Genomic DNA, 17,053 nt, shown 5'->3' with positions numbered 1-17,053 from the left:
AAATACATGAAGGTGAAGCAATGTGCTACTAAACAATAAATGGGTCAAGTGTGTAATCAAAGAAGAAATTAAAAAGTAAATGGAAACAAATGAAAATAACAAATGGAAACAAGTTAGAAAAACACCATGGTCCAAACCTCTGGGGTGCAGCAAAAGCAGTCCTAAGAGGGAAGTTTATAGCAATACAGGCTTACCTCAAGAAGCAAGAAAAATCTTAATAAAACAATTAAACTTTCATCTAAAGAAGGTAGAAAACAAAACCTAAAACCAGCCAAAGGAAGGAAATAATAAAGAATAGAGCAGAAATAAATGATATAGAAACTAACAAACAAACAGTAGAACAAATCAGTGAAACGAAGAGCTGGTTCTTTGAAAAAAGTCAATAAATTGGCAAACCTCTATGCAGACTTATCAAGAACAAAAGAGAAAGGAATCAAAATCGGAAATGAGAGAAGAGATATAACAACTAATAGCACAGAAATACAATCATAAGAGAATATTGTGAAAAACAGTATGCCAAAAACAAATTGGGCAACCTAGTAGAAATGGATAAATTCCTATGATCATAAACTACCAAAATTGAAACAGAAAGAAAATTTGAACAGACCCATAACCAATAAAGAAATTAAATCAGTAATCAAAAAACTCCCAATGAACAGAAGTCCAGGACCAGAAGACTTCACAGGCGAATTCTACCAAACATTTGAAGAAGAGTTAATACCTATTTTTCTCAAACTATTCCAAGAAAATATAAAAGGAATAAAAACTTCCAAATTCTTTCTATAAGGCCAGCATTAACCTGATGCCAAAACTAGATAGACACCACCAGAAAAGAGAACTACAGGCCAATATCCCTGATGAATACAGATGCAAAATTCTCGATAAAATACTAGTAAACTGAACCCCAAAAATACCCAAAAAATCATTCACTACGATCAAGTAGGGTTTAATCCCAGGTTGCAAGGGTAGTTCAATATTCACACATCAATCAAAGTGATAGATCACATCAAGAGAAAGGATAAGAACTATATGATCATTTCAGTAGATGAAGAAAAAGAATTTGACAAAGGACAACATCCATTCATGATAAAAACCCTCAACAAAGTAGGTTTAGAGGGAACATACCTCAAAATAATAACGACCATGCATGTTAACCCGCAGCTACTATCATCCTTAATAGGGAAAAACTTAGAGATTTCCCCTTATATCAGGAAGAAGACAAGGATGTTCACTCTCACCACTTTTATTCAACATAGTACTGAAAGTTCTAATCACAACAATCGGAAAACAAAAAGAAATAAAAAGCATCAAAATTAGCAAAGAAGTAAAACTTTGACTATTTTCAGATGACATGATTCTATATATAGAAAACCCAAAAGATTGCACCAAAAAAAACTGCTAGAACTGATAAATGAATTTAGTAAAGTTGCAGGATACAAAATGAATGTATAGAAATATGTTGCATTTCTATACACCAATAATGAAAAAACAGAAAGAGAAATGAAGAAATAATCCCATTTACAGTTGCACCAAAAATAGTAAGATACCTATGAATAAATCTAACCAAAGAGGTGAAAGACATGTACTCTGAAAAATTATAAAACACTGATGAATGAAATTGAAGATGACACAAAGAAATAGAAAGACATTCCATACTCATAGGTTAGAAGAGCAAATATTGTTAAAATGTCTATACTACCCAAAGAAATCTACACATTTAATGATGTAACCCCTATCAAATTACCAACAGCATTACAAAAAAACATCCTAAAATTTGTATGGACCCACAGAAGACCCCAAATAGCCAAAGCAGTCTTGAAAAAGAATAACAAAGCTGGAGGCATCACCATTCTGGATTTCAAGTTATTTTACAAAGCTGTTGTGGTCAAAACATTATGGTACTGGCACAAAAACAGACACATAAATCAATGGAATAGAATATAAAATCCAGAAATAAACCCACAAAAATAGAGTCAATTAATCCATAAATCAGAAAAGAATATGCAATGAGCAAAAGACAGTCTGTTCAACAAATGGTTTAGGGAAAACTAGACAGCTGCATGCAAAAGAATGAAACTGGACCACTTTCACCTTAGACAAAAATAACTAAAAATGGGCTAAAGACCTAAATATGAGGCCTGAAACCATAAAAAGCCTAAAAAAGAACACAGGCAGTAACTTCTTTGACATGGGCTGTAGCAACTTCTAGCTAAATAGGTCTCCTGAGGAAAGGGAAACAAAAGCAAAAATAAACTATTAGGATTTCATCAAAATAAAAAGCTTCTGCACAGAGAAGGAAACAATCAACAAAAATAAAAGGCAACCTATGGAATGGGAAAAGGTATTTACCAATGGCATATGTGATAAAGGATTAGTGTCCAAAATATATTAAGAACTTATACAATTCAACACCAAAAAAACCCCCAAAATAATTCATTTAAAATATTGGCAAAAGAAATGAACAGACATTTCTTTAAGGAAGACATACTGATGGCCAAGAAATGCATGAAACAGTGTTCATCATCTACCATCAGGGAGATGCAAATCAAAACTACAGTGAACTATCACCTCACACCTGTCAGAATGGCTAAAATCATCAATGCCAGAAACAACAGGTGTTGGCAAGGATGAGGAGAAAAAGGAACCCTCTTGCACTATTGGTGGGAATGCAATCTGGTGCAGCAACTGTGGGAAGCTTTGGAGGATCCTCAAGAAGTTAAAAATTGAATTACTTTATGATCAAGCATTCACATTACTGGGTATTTACTCAAAGAAAACAAGAAGACTAATTCAAAGGGATACATGCACCCCTATGTTAATTACAACATTATTTACAGTAGCCAGGATATTGAAGCAGCCCAAGTGTCCATCACATGATGAATGGATAAGGAAGATGTGGTACGTGTGTGTGTGTGTGTATATATATATATATACACACACACACACACATATATATATACATATATATACATATATGTGTGTGTGTGTGTATATGTGTGTGTATATGTATACATATGTATATGTATATACATATGTATATATGTATATATGTATGTATATGTATATATGTATATGTATGTATATATATATATATACACACAATATATATATATATACACACACACACACAATGCAATATTATTCAACCTTAAGAAGAATGAAATCATGCCATTTGCAACAACATGGATGGAGCTAGAAAGTATAATGCTAAGTGAAATAAGTCAGTCAGAGAAAGACACATACCATATGATTTCACTCATATGGAATTTAAGAACAAAATAAACAAACAAAGGGAAACAATGAGAGAGGGAAAGAGAGACAAACCAAGAAACAAACTCTTAGTATATAGAACGAACTGATGGTTAGCAGAGGGGAGGAGGATGGAGGGATAAGTTAAATAGGGGATGAGGGTTAAAGAGCACCCTTGTCATGATGGGCCCGGGCTGATGTATGGAAGTGTTGAATCACTATATTCTAACCTGAGACTAATATTACACTGTAGTTTAACTAACTGGGTTAAAATAAAAACTTAAAAAATAAAAAAGAATGCTACTTTTTTATGCTACTTTTTATCATTCTTTATTTACATCTATCATGGGACCTTTACCTGAGCTCTAATTTTTCAGTGGCCCTACTTTCATTTCCTTATGCTGTGCTTATTTTTTAATAAGATCTAAATTTTAACAGAATGTTCCTTCTCAACACCCTCAATGACTCTCAGGGCCTTTTGAGTAAATTTTACATGCCTTTCTGACGTGTTTCAGGTCCTCCACAAAAAGCTTGGAGGTTTTGATAGCTTTCTCTCTATGCAACCCCTCTGCTTGGGCTATGTTCTCCATTCTCTAGACTGCACAGGGAGGGAGTCTCCTTTGCTAGCAAGAGTTTGAACTTGTGGTAATGTCATCTGCATTTTGATGAGGCTTATACTGCCTTAGAACCTTCCTCTTTTTATCATAATTATCCATGTTTTAAAATGATCAACTCAAATGAATTTTTTTGTCAAGGATTTCCTAACCTCCTCAACTAGAAATGATGTCTACTTCATTATTTCACATGGTTCCTCATTTCTGGTACTTCATTCATTCACTAATTCAAGTTTTTGCTGAGTTCCTGTACATATACATATACAATATAAAGTACATTGGAAGTGCAATGGAGAAAAACACAACAGTAAGGGATGATAAAGAGTCTTGGGGTAGGAAAGTAGGCTATAGGCTGACAGGACTTGTTCAGAAAAGGTCTCATTGATGAAGTGACAGTGATGTAAAGATAGGCAGGAGATGACAAAATGGTCCATGTGACTTTCTGGAAGGAAAACTTCATAGGCATCCAGGAAGGCTATGACTAGCGTGTTGAAGAAACTCATAGGAGCCCATGGAGCACTGAAATGATAGGACTTGGACTTTGGTTCTCATCCTGCTGCAATGACTTCTCATCACCCAAGGATAAAGAAGACATCATAAATGTGTTTATAGCCCCACAGTCCCAGGAACGAACTTGCTATTCAATGTATGTTTGTTTGAAGTTTAATGATAGAGACTTGGGGAAATTTTGAGAATCACTATTCCAGGCAGACACCTAGAATCCAGAAAATGAAAAGGAAGGAAAAAGTTGCAAGGAAAGAAGGAAGCTTTTGTGTGCATATAATCAATACCAGCTATCTCTCATGCCTGCATTAATTTACAGCTGATTTAATTTTTTAAAGAACATTGAATATCTGACTATGAAGATAAAGCCAAGCCACAATTTTTCCAATGTTAGCAACATGTGAATATGTACCAATAGGTAGAGCTGAAACAGAGTAACCTTTCTCTGGAAGGGCGGGTAAAATGGGGATTTTTTAAAGTTTATTTATTTATTTTTGAGAAGGGGGGCAGAGAAAGAGAGGGAGGGAGAATCCTAGCGGGTTCCGCACTGTCAGTGCAGAGCCTGATACGGGGATTGAGTTTATGAACCGTGAGATCGTGACGTGAGCCAAAATCAAGAGTCACATGCTTCATGACTGAGCCACCCAGGCGCTCCAAACTGGGAGATTTTTAGTCAGTGCTCAAACTGAAATTAATTTCCAAAATCTCTTAAGCAGCTGGGTAAAATGATCAACAAGATTCCAATTGCAAGAAATCAGTGGAAAGGTAGATAGACTTTTGAAGAAGTTCAGCAGACTTATTTAGGCATCTCAGACATTAGGATATTTGCTTTAGAGAAACTGGTGCTATGGATAGAAAATATGGGACCACCAAATAAGTTTCGGGGATTTCAGTTAATAGAAACTGAAGTACGAAATGCAGAGAAGAATGTGTACAGGTACAAAATGGAATTAATCCTATTAGCGTACGTTTTAATCTGGGCCAGAGTTTGTCTCACGGTTTGGAGTGGTGCAGACACTGCAGGTGATTTAAGAGTGCATAGACAAATGGGGCACCTGGGTGGCGCAGTCGGTTAAGCGTCCCACTTCAGCCAGGTCACGATCTCGCGGTCCGTGAGTTCGAGCCCCGCGTCAGGCTCTGGGCTGATGGCTCGGAGCCTGGAGCCTGTTTCCGATTCTGTGTCTCCCTCTCTCTCTGCCCCTCCCCCGTTCATGCTCTGTCTCTCTCTGTCCCAAAACATAAATAAAAAACGTTGAAAAAAAATTAAAAAAAAAAAAAAAAGAGTGCATAGACAAAGAGCCAAGTAGCCCATTAGTGTAAAAATGGATTACTGAGGGTTATTTATAATGAGGAGGAGGCATATCAGTACTTATCCTTGGGAAACACAGAAGCTGCAGGAGAAAAAAAAATCTCTCGTGATCATTTAAAATAGTGGAACATACGAGAAGCAGAACGTTGACTCATAAATGGCTTGGCAGACTTGAGTTGTATCCATTTGGAATAAACTTAATCTATTTAGGTTGGGATTTCTTCTTTTTTTGTTGTTGCTGTTTTAGGAACTGTATCCCCAAATTAAGAAGCATATATCTATATCTATATCTATATCTATATCTATATCTATATCTATATCTATATTGATAGATATAGATATAGATAGATATAGATATAGATATAGATATAGATATAGATATAGATATAGTATAGTTGTTAAGATAACTGTAGTGGAGTAGTTGTGCCATAAACTTTCAGTAAATGAATTTGACCTTTGGAACAGCTAAAAGTTGTGATCTTGTTCAGTTTTTAGGTAGGAGCAATACTTAAGCTTTTGTTGCTTTAAGTCCAGTGTGTATGGCAAATTGATTCATATATACAAGGCATTTTATAGTTTCCTAAACATAGCTTATATTTTTTTTCCCCTGGGAAAAGCGTGAACCATCCTCCACTACCACAAATTATGCAGTCGAGTTTCCCACATTTGGGGAAATCTCAGGAGTCAGCATATCCAGAATGCAACAGATAAGCCTCGCCCTGGGAAAACCACCTTTGTGATCATGGTATCTCCCCTGTCAATAAGTATACATATTTTATATTTTTAATCCATTTTCACAACTATTTTGTGATGCCATATTATTCGTTTTCCCTGTTTCTAAATGAGAAAATAGTGTCAGTGCCACCAATTTCTTGCATTCACTCAATTATACTTATTAAGCACCACTATATGTAAAGTACTTTGCCATATAATGGAAATAATGCACAAATTAATTCTTGCCTTTTGAAAGTCATAATCTAGTCAGAGAATGGCTTACTCTCCTTGAGCTGCAATAATAAAAATACCTTAGACTGAATAGCTTACAATAAACATTTGTTTCTCACAGGTCTGGAGGCTGGGAAGTTCAAGATCAAGGTGTTGGTAGATTCCTTGTCTGATGAGGGCCTGCTTCCTGGTTCATCCAAGGCCATCCTCTGGCTGTGTTCTCACATGGTGGAAAAGGTGAGGGATCTCTTTGGGGTCTCTTTTAAAAGGTCACTAATCTCATTCATGTGGGCTCCACCCTCATGATCTAATAAGCTCTCAAAGGCCCTGTCTCCAAATACCAACACATTTGGGGATTAGGTTGCAACATATACATTTTGAGGGAACACATACATTCAGTTTATAGTAGGGAAGGAGACAGGAAATTCATGCCTTGGGTAGTGATTTCTGCAGCAATAGAGATAACTTCCAGCCATCTTAGAAATATAGGGGAAGAAACTCTGATATACACAAGCATATAGTTTGGGTTGATAGTAAATGTATGTAACAACGTGCATGCATGAAGATGTGACCATGTTCTGAGACCCTGAATATCAGCTCTGCAAATAGATGAGGTGAGACGCTCTACATGCATACAGAAGGAAACACATTTAAAATGAAGGAATTGTGGGGAATAAAGAGATAATTTCCTGTTATTTAATCTTTCCGTACCCACTTTCTCGTGTAAAATAGGAATAATATAGCAGCTCTCATAAGACTCTTGGTAGGATTAATGTAAATACAGTTTACAAATTATACATAAAGTGTTTAGAACACAGTAATAACTCTCAGTGTTAGCGCATGTTATTATTATTGCCATTGTTATTATACATCTTATTTCCATTTTGGAGACTTATGTATCTTAAAAATTATATATCCAGGTAAGTGTAAATATAGAAATGACTCACCCTTACATTAGTCTTGATGTTGAGAGCTTTGACATTGGTGACATCTTTAGCCCTCGTTTCCAAAACTAAGGGACATGAAAACTCTATTTGAAGTAATTCCTTTAGTTCATTGAGTTTTCTCTAAGGATCATCAAGCTTCAGTTATCACTTGCTTGCTGATATCTGCCTCTACTGATATGTGATATATGGCAAGACAGCCTGGGAGAGACAAGGGACAACTGGTCTCAGAGGTGACCATTGTGCCAACATATGCTACCTGTACTCAACGCCAGCACAGGGGCTCTGATTGAGATCAAGGGCAGCCTTCCCAGTTCCGAAGAATCCACTAATAAGAGCACCAGACCACATTCAGAATGAAAAATGCCACTGGATCCCCTTTGCAATTAATGATCACTTATTGTGTTCTAATAATAGCCAATGATATTTTTAGTTCCCCTCCCAAACCAAGGAAAGAAGTTCTGTGTGTTTGGTTTTTATTGTTTTCATTCTATCAAAAAAATGGGTATTTTATTGACAGATCTAAGATATAGGGTATGTTTCCCTTCCTTCCTCAAGAAAGCACCAGGTATTTTGGGACATAGTTTTCTCATGTGCAAAATAGCAACAATTATATTTTCCTTTGCATTTTGGGACGTCTAAATACTTAGGTTTGTGTCTTCAAAAATCTGTGGGACATGTGGACTTCCTTGAAGTTGGGATGCTAAATTAAGTAGTAATACCTAAGTTTGTGGGTTTTGTCCAACAGATGAAAGTCAGTTGGCATTTGTCATGTTGCAAACTCCCAAGTCTATGTACAGAGACAGCCCCAGTTGATGGCAATAATGAATACAGTGTGATATGAAACATGCCAGGAATATCTTTGAAGCAAACCATTGAGTTCTCTGACATTATATTTTTCAAACATCTAAAACTCACTTTTATAAAAACAATGGCTTTTCGACATTGATATGATTGAATATGAGTATTACACCACACTTTTTCTTTCAAACACTTTATTGACATGAAGCAGGAGTCATTATTTCAAAAATAAATGTTACAGTCTGGAGCACAAGACTACATTGAAAATCAATGTTTTCATTGGCTGTATCTTTGACATTTTGCATTTATACCAGAAACCTGGCTTCATTTTGACTATCTTTAAAAGATTTCATAAGATCTAATTATGTGATAGTCTAGTTCTCTGAGCCCACAGTGAATCATTGCCTTGCATTATTTCTGAAGAGCAACCTATGCATTTGAAAGATTTAAACTTGGGTAGAGGAGACTATTTTAGCTGAAAAGTGAGTGAGTTATAGGTATGTATAACAGGTACAGAATTCCCTAATGGATTTACTAATTGCAGATTTTAAAAATTTAAATAAAGCAATTAAGCATGTTAGCTTAAATAATGTTTTAGATTAGTTATAATGCACCTGAGGTAGAAAAACAGAGATGAAACAGTGGAGAGAAGGAAGACAGATCAGAGGTTGAAGGAGCGAGGAGATGGGTGACATATTACATGTCCATCTTTGCACCTAAGATTTGCTAAGACATTGAAGCTACTGGCAGATGTGCTTGATTGGACATCTGAAGGGTCCCTTAATTCTAGCTCACTCCTTGCATCCTTATTGCTTCTAACGAGCCTGATTGCTTCTAACGAGCCTGTTGCTCTACTCTACTCTGGTCGTTTCCTATTAGCCAAGTTTTCAATGATCAGGCTTCTCTGGTTGTCTGTGACCTTGAATAATTGAGAACACTGCGTTGTGACTGGATTTAAGTGGATATAAGAACAATGTAGACAGCAGTTCCTGACTCACCCCTGTGGTGTCCTCGATAATAGGTTAGGAGAACTAATTATCAGAAAACTGATAATTCTTGTTGACCTGTGAATGTAAGAAAGCTGACACTACAGTAATGTTTCCTTCAAGCTCTTCTAACATAACAGATATTTAAATATGGAAGTGGTAAGGATAATAAGGAGTAGGAATGTTGGTCAAATTTCTCATTCTGTAGATGTTTGACTTACAAAATATCCAAATAACGTACCACTAAACAAATGTAAACTTTAGTCTATCATTTCTATTATCATCAACATCTTAAATTATTTACACATCACCTTGGAAAAATCACATTATAAATTATGCAAATAAACCTGACCAAGTCATAAGACACTTCTCAAACTTTAATGTGCTCCAAATTTCTGAGGAGATGTGTGTTGAAGACTGAGCTTTCCAACCTTCCTTTCTAGTTTCTAGTTGGGAGGTCTAGGATAGCATTCAGGAATTTTCGCTTTTAATAAACAACCACATTATTTTTAATGTGGGTGGTCCATTATCAATGCTGAGAATTATTATTTTAGGACGTTCCAAAATGCTGTTCATTTCTCTTTCATAGACCTTAGCAGAATAAGCCCCAACATACAATAATCATTTATCAAGGGCTGGATCTATGCCAGGCATCTTTCTAAGTGCTCTGCATGTATTCATTCCTTTGACCCTCACTGCCTGAGAGGGGACTAGGTTGTCACCTTACCAATGGGACACTGATACAAACTCCAGTTCTGTCATGTACTAGCTGTGAACCTTTAAGGAAAAAAAATCATTCCAGGCTCTCTAAATTAGTGTTCTCATCTGAAAAATAAGTGTATCACAGAACCACTGGGAGGATTAATAAGAAAGCATATGGAGCAGACTTGAGTGCCACGTGGGAAAGATAGCTGAAATAAACAACAAACAGATTTCTTCAGGGAACTGCAAATACCAGGAATAGTCATGGCAAGCTATAATACACTTCTTTTTCCTTCTGCTGGATGAAGTTCCTCATCTTTTCTCTCTGTTCTGTACATTATTCATGGAGAACCAAGAAGAGATGAAATCAGACAAACTATGGCTACAAGTGACTGTTTTCTTGTGGCTTGCTTTCTTAATGATAATAATTAAAAAACAAAAAAATCCAAAGTAGCATAATGATGTTTGGAACCAGATTATAACAAATACCTGCAATTATTTTTCTTAAGAGAAAATGGATATTTTGGTATGAATTTATCTTAAAATAGGTAAAATATAAGTATATTTTATCATAAATGTTCCTTTCCCCCTTTTCGAATTTTGGGGATGTTGCGAGCTGTCAGATATTAGTGAGCCTAGGGGTGATAGAGGATATACATATTAACAGCAATTATGGGACTTAAGGAGTCTGGTAAAAACAATCAAACAAACAAACAAACAACAACAACAACAACAACAAAACCCCAGCGGGAAGCAGTGGTGAGAGTCAAGATAACCAGGATAGAAAGAAAAAAGTAATCTGTCTTGAAGTGCCAATTAAGTTTAATGTTTTGGATAAATGGACAATCTCAGAAAGATTAGCTTGACTTAAATCACTCATTTAAATGTTCCTACTCTGTGGTCTAAAACCTTGACAAATGAAACAATAACCCCGACTTTAGTTTACAAATGTAATGCTTATATTGATTTTTTTCTCTCATAAAGTGCCTGCCATTGAATACCATAATGTGCCTCACGATTACAACTTATTCTTTTATGGGCTTCCCCCACCCTTAAATTTAGCTGCCTGTCTTCTTTTAGTGAAGAATGGGTTCAGCATTTCTTTTTCTAGTTCCACATCAGTCCATGTATCATGCATTTATTATCCATCTGTGTTTGTCTCTCCGTCTGTCTTTTAAAATGACAATTTATTTTTGAACTACTTGTAGCAGTATTTAACCACTGAACCTTTTAATTACTTACTCTGCTGACAAGCAGAACACATTCACAGTTGGGGAAAAAAGCCTGGTGCATGAAAACTGACTCGAGATGGCGAATGACTGCACCTTTCCCAGTAGATATCCTGCCAAATTTATAGTGCAATAAGAAAACTGAAGGCCATTGTTTACAGCAATTGAGGGCACCTGGTCTGAATATAGTGAAATCACTTAGAACGTAATTGACACATTCCGTTTGAAGCAGGGATAAGTATAGACAAGAGTAAACAATAAACCAGGAATCCTTCCCCTCTTGCAATTAAGAATTTCAATTAAATGGACCTTTTTCTAATGGGTCATTCCGAAGAATTGTGGGGCTGTCAAAGATTTCTATGTTTGTGGAATGAAGATTCAGCATATATTGCTCAGCCAGCTCTAATTAATGAGGTGATGGGTAGTTATTTAGCATACTTTATGTATTTTGGAATCAGTACTTCATCTTATTCTATAGACAAGCAAGAGTCCTCAAAAAATAATGAGTTTTGTCTCTGGTTTCAGACAGCATTTATTTAATACCTAGTGTATGCGCCATACTGTTCTTGAACTTTGGGTTTCTATAATTTATCACACTAATTTGTAAAAAAAAGTGTATCTTGCAATATTCCCTTAGCTAAGGTCAGTGATAAAATTGTCACAGTGTGCATGAGAGAACTGGACTGTTGTAAGATTCAGAGGCAAAACAAAGTTCATATGAGCAGATTCCAGGATTAGTGTATGATTCAGTGACCTTAGTGTGAACATGGTGGAAGATGATTTGGGAAATATGGATTTGGAATTACTTTTCTATCTTGGTAGCTTCATTTATTTTTCAGTAACTTGTTATGATTTTAGAATTAATATTGTTTTGCATAAAAACAGAATATACAGAGTATATAGAAATTACCTATAAATCTATTGCCTAAAAACCTCTATAAATATTATTCTATATTATATTACATATTTTTAAAATGTTATATACTTTTAAATGGTAGATCAAATAAGTATAACTTGATAGGGTCCAATTATAAAATAACTAACTTAATTCAACATTTTCTATTAAATTTGTTCTTCTGCTCATTTCTCTGCCCCCAGGTGAAATCCTAGGCAGTTCTGTTCTATTAACTCCAAAATAAATAGAAGTCTAATGTAATATAATAACTCCAAACAAGGGTTTCTGTCACTTTCAGATTGTGTCCCTGGTTGAAGGGATCATGGGTGACTGGCACAGGGGTGGTAGAGCAGTAGTAATCCGTCTGATACCCGTGTGATGTGACGTTGTATGTGGGTAACGTGGATAAGTTGTTGGCTCTTTCTCTTTGGGTGTAGTTTCCCAGAAGCACCCCTTAGACCTCTAGCTGCAATGTCTTTGACATTGGCGGCATCTTACCTGTAGCCCATGGCTTACCCACTACCCTGTCACACCCTCAGCTGTTCAACTTCCCACCTTCTACTAAGATCTCCTTTCCCTTCTTCATGGCCCCTTTGGGCAGGATCCCTGTACCAACAGTGGCAAGCACAGCTCCATCCCTGTGCACCTGTTTGCTTCTTTGTTAACTAAGCCAACATGTGGTAGAACCTGTGCCAATATGAGGGGTTTTATTAAAGTCTTTTTCATTTGGCTTGAGTAAGGGAGAGACCCACCCTACCCTCAGAGAAATGGGGTGCTTATATCACTGATGATTAGTACTGAACATATTATAGCTTTTTTACTCTCAAGGTAGATATTGGACTAATGTAGAACAAACTAGTTTTATGATGTGCAGGCATGCTCTGTATAATACAGAAGCAGAAATTTAGGAGGAGCTGGGTAGTTGACATGCATTTATCTTGGCCTCAGCTGATCTTGAGACACAAAGGACTTTATTTTATATCTTGCATATGAAAAAAAAAGTTGCATGTGGTCTGCCTTACATACAAATAAGTTCCTGGTTTTTTCATATAACATCACATCATGACTTTTTTATATTGTAAGAAAAAAGTATAAATATAATATCATATGACTGTATAATAATACATTGCAAGGAAATGCCACATTTTAAAGCTCATTTCCTATTGTTATTTTTATGTTTTATCAATGTTAAATACAGTTTTAATAATAATTTTAGAATATAAATTCTTACCGATTAAAATATAACATGGATTCCTTGAAAGAGCATCACTGGGTCAAGGGATATGAACATTTTTAGTCTTGATATACTCTAAATTTTTTCAGAATTTTAAAAGTTAATTTACATCATTATTAGCTAAATTTGATGATACTTGATTCCCTATACCCTAACCAAAAGTAGATGTTATTTCTCTCTGTTTATTTAATAACCATTTCCTGAGCTCTCTTATCAATTTTAGTACTTTAAAATTTTTATTTGTTGTGTGTATTTTCTAAACTGGAGTGTCATCTGCGAAAAGACCATCTTTTTTTTCTTTAAATACACACATATTAGTTGTCTCTGTTTTCCTCTTCTTCAGTAAGACAGAATCCAAGCAACGATGTTAAATGATTATGGGGAGTACAAGTGTGACAGGATGGATTTCGATGCCACTCTATAACACTGGCATTTCATGCCTATTGCTTAGAACAGAATATATGCCTGATTCACAAAGCTGACATTTGGTGAGGCCAATATCCTCTTCTCAGAGCTGGTTGAGAAATGCCAGCTAGAAAAGCCAGAATTACTCATCCCATATAATCTTGACTCTTTAGTAACATTATGTCTCCTTAGTGTCTAAGTTTTGGAGAAGTAGTGGCCATGAAGAGAGACTGTTAGTTCTTTTCAGCTTATGTTGGAGTAGAGAACTATTTGAAAGATTTTGAGTATGTGAACTGTTCACTCTGGAGGACAGTGATCATTTCTCATTGGAATATTGCTCTACCATCATATTGGTCCAGTGCATAGTGTTAGTCAAATGTGGAGAAAAGAGAAGAGAGGGATGGCAGAGCTGAGGGAAGACTTGCTGGTGAGGCAGTCTGCTTTCCCTCTGAGTATTCATTGGAAACCACAAAAGGTTGTTGGGACTTGAATCTTGGAGTAGATAGATCATATCAAGAGCAAGATTCACATAGCCTTCTCTAAAATAATCAACAAATACAGGGAAAAAAGAACTGGTCAATGTTGGTAAAACAGAAATGGCAACCACCAGAAAGAGTTCTTACTCCCTCAGTGGCAATCCCAAAAGACTTATTCTTACTCTTTGTTCCTCTTCCCCATCTGAAAACTGGAATGAATGATACGTGCTAGAAAGCACTCCTGTCCCCCAAACACATACACATAAAACAAAACACACGTTCCACGTTTTTGGTGAGTGGGAAGAGGAAATAATTTTTAATTATGTGAGTCTGCAATTTTAAAATGACTAGGACGGAGGCTAAAAGAACCCATACCACCTGTAGAAATATGAAATCTGACTGCAAAGAAGGTACTTAGTAAGACAAAGCACAATTTTTAATATTTATTGGAATAAATAAAACAGTTTCATCTTTATATATAAGCAATTCATATTCCCCACTAAATCAGTTATTTGTATGTGTTCTTGATTTTGTGAGCATACTTTATAAGTGTTTTACTTTAAGAGCAGTCTAGGCTGTGGTTTTGAAAAATAATACAAATATTTTCTTACCATGTTAAAGATGTATTCTGCCTCTTTCTTCCTACTGGTGCTACCTCATCTTTCTATTTCTGTTTACTTATTCCCTGAATTTAAAATCCAACTTCTAATCTGATACGCTCCCAGAACAGCTTTTACTAAATTCAACATCACCTGTATGTTGCGTTGTGTTCAGTTCTCATCTTACTTGAACTCTCGTTAACATTCTCTATGTTGACCATTCTGTTTCTCTGACTTGGGTAGTTGGTTTCTCAATCTCTTACCTTTCCCCTGACCTTTCCAGCTACTCCTTTTCTGTCCACTTTGCAGGTTTATTTTCTTCTGGACCACCAAATTTTTGAGTTCTAGAAGACTTAGTTTTGGGCCCTCATCTCTTCTCATGGTTCTCTCTCTCTAGTCAGTGTCTTAAATGACATGGCTTCAGTTTCCACCTCTAGACAGATGGTTCAGAAATACACTTCTCGTGGGACACCTGAGAAACCTGAGGTTTCCTCAGTTGAGCAGCTGCTGTTAATTGTGGCTCAGGTCATGATCTCATCGTTTGTGAGATTGAGCCCCATGTTGGGCTCTGCGCTGACAGCATGAAGCCTGTTTAGGATTCTCTCTCTCCCTCTTTCTCTCCCCTTCTTCCATTAATTCTCTTTCTCTGTCAAAAATAATTAAGCTGAATAAAAAAGAAGTACATCCCTCCTGCCAAAACCTTCATAAACGCATTGTAGAAATTAATTTTTAAAAATATTTTTATTTACATCTTTTCCTTCTAATTTCTGAGATACTTCCTGAACTTTACCTTCCATTACTCCCACTGAATTTTTATTTGGGTAATCCTAACAGTTAATTTCTACCTTCTGATTATTCTACATGATACCATTTTGTTCTCATCAAATATCTATTTGATTTTATTTTAAAGACAGCATTTCAAATTTTGGTATTATTTTTCCTTGTCTGTTTTGGTGTTGTCGTTTTGTTTTTGTTTTACCTTTTAGATTATACTTTCATTTGATGGTTTGTTTATTTGCTTGTGTCTTTTGCCAGCTCTGTGGTTAGGTGTGGAACACATAAACTAGTTGCATTTTAGTTTGTTGGCAGGGAGAAGGCAAAAATGATGGGAAATACTAACTTCCAACATTTAGTGGTCTTTGCTCTGGGTCCAGGTTACTCACCTGGCTGCTGACAGATCCATGTGTATCCATCCCATGTATTTTTGGAAGGGCCCATGTTTTCTTTTATTTTGCAATACAGAGCAATTGTTTAACACATTCCCTCTTTTGTTCAGGAAGGCTCTTGCAATTAAACATATTTCTTCTGTATATAGAAAGTACTATTTTCCCTCATAAGTGAAGATTATTTTTATAGCCCCATGCTAATATTACTTTTTTACTCATATCTAGGCTTGGTGCTGGCTAAGGGCAGGGTGTTCCATTTCCTCTCAGCCCACACTGCCGTCAATTAGGTAGTAATGGTTTTCTCAGAATTCAGTTAAGGGAAAGGCTGATGTGAATATTCCCTACTCAAAATTCTGGTATTATGTGGTATTTGAGGGTAACTTTGAAAAACATTTCTTTCAGGTTGCAGATGGATTTCCTTGAGATCATGATATATAGTAGATATGAGAAGTACAAGTTTTTCCTAGATTATTTAAATATTCCTTTAGTACATTTCTCTTTGATGGCCTCCTCATATCCAGGATGTGATGTCCATTACGTTTCACCTTCCACTCTTGGATATGTTTTCCTTTTCAGTTTATATAAAATATGTATTGATTTTTAAAGTAATTAATACATGCTTATGGTACAAAAATTGAAATGTATACACAGAACAAGTCAATATATAAACAGAGAAATCTGCTTATTTTTGTATTTATGTATTAAGTAATTCAGCCTCTGTAGAAGTTTGTGAGAAATTGAATATTCTATTTTTTAATCATCATTAAAGAATACATTCACTATACAACTTACCACAGGCCAATTACTTGTCTCTTAATAACTGCGTCACTAGAGCACTACTCTAGGTGTTTTAAATTTCCTACTCTTAACATTTTCTCCTTTTTTAAAAATAAGATTTATAATCTGATGCAATATATGCTTGAGAAAATGTATTTTAGAAAATCAAGCAATAGTTTTTGTCATGGAGTAAAAAGAATACAAGTCTTTGGCATTTA

At 35.7% G+C, this 17,053-nt stretch overlaps 1 non-coding gene across 1 annotated transcript; it reads right to left on the bottom strand.

Moving 5' to 3' along the window:
• Positions 1–6,283: 6,283 nt before the first annotated feature.
• LOC131508269 (U1 spliceosomal RNA) lies at positions 6,284–6,444 on the bottom strand. Its single transcript, XR_009259967.1, has one exon. It is a non-coding gene; the product is annotated as a U1 spliceosomal RNA (small nuclear RNA).
• Between the last annotated feature and the right edge of the window lie 10,609 nt (positions 6,445–17,053).

This window comes from Neofelis nebulosa, chromosome 3 (assembly GCF_028018385.1).
Source record: "Neofelis nebulosa isolate mNeoNeb1 chromosome 3, mNeoNeb1.pri, whole genome shotgun sequence".
In the NCBI taxonomy this organism is placed as follows: domain Eukaryota; kingdom Metazoa; phylum Chordata; class Mammalia; order Carnivora; family Felidae; genus Neofelis; species Neofelis nebulosa.
This window is presented reverse-complemented; position numbering and strand designations above follow the sequence as displayed.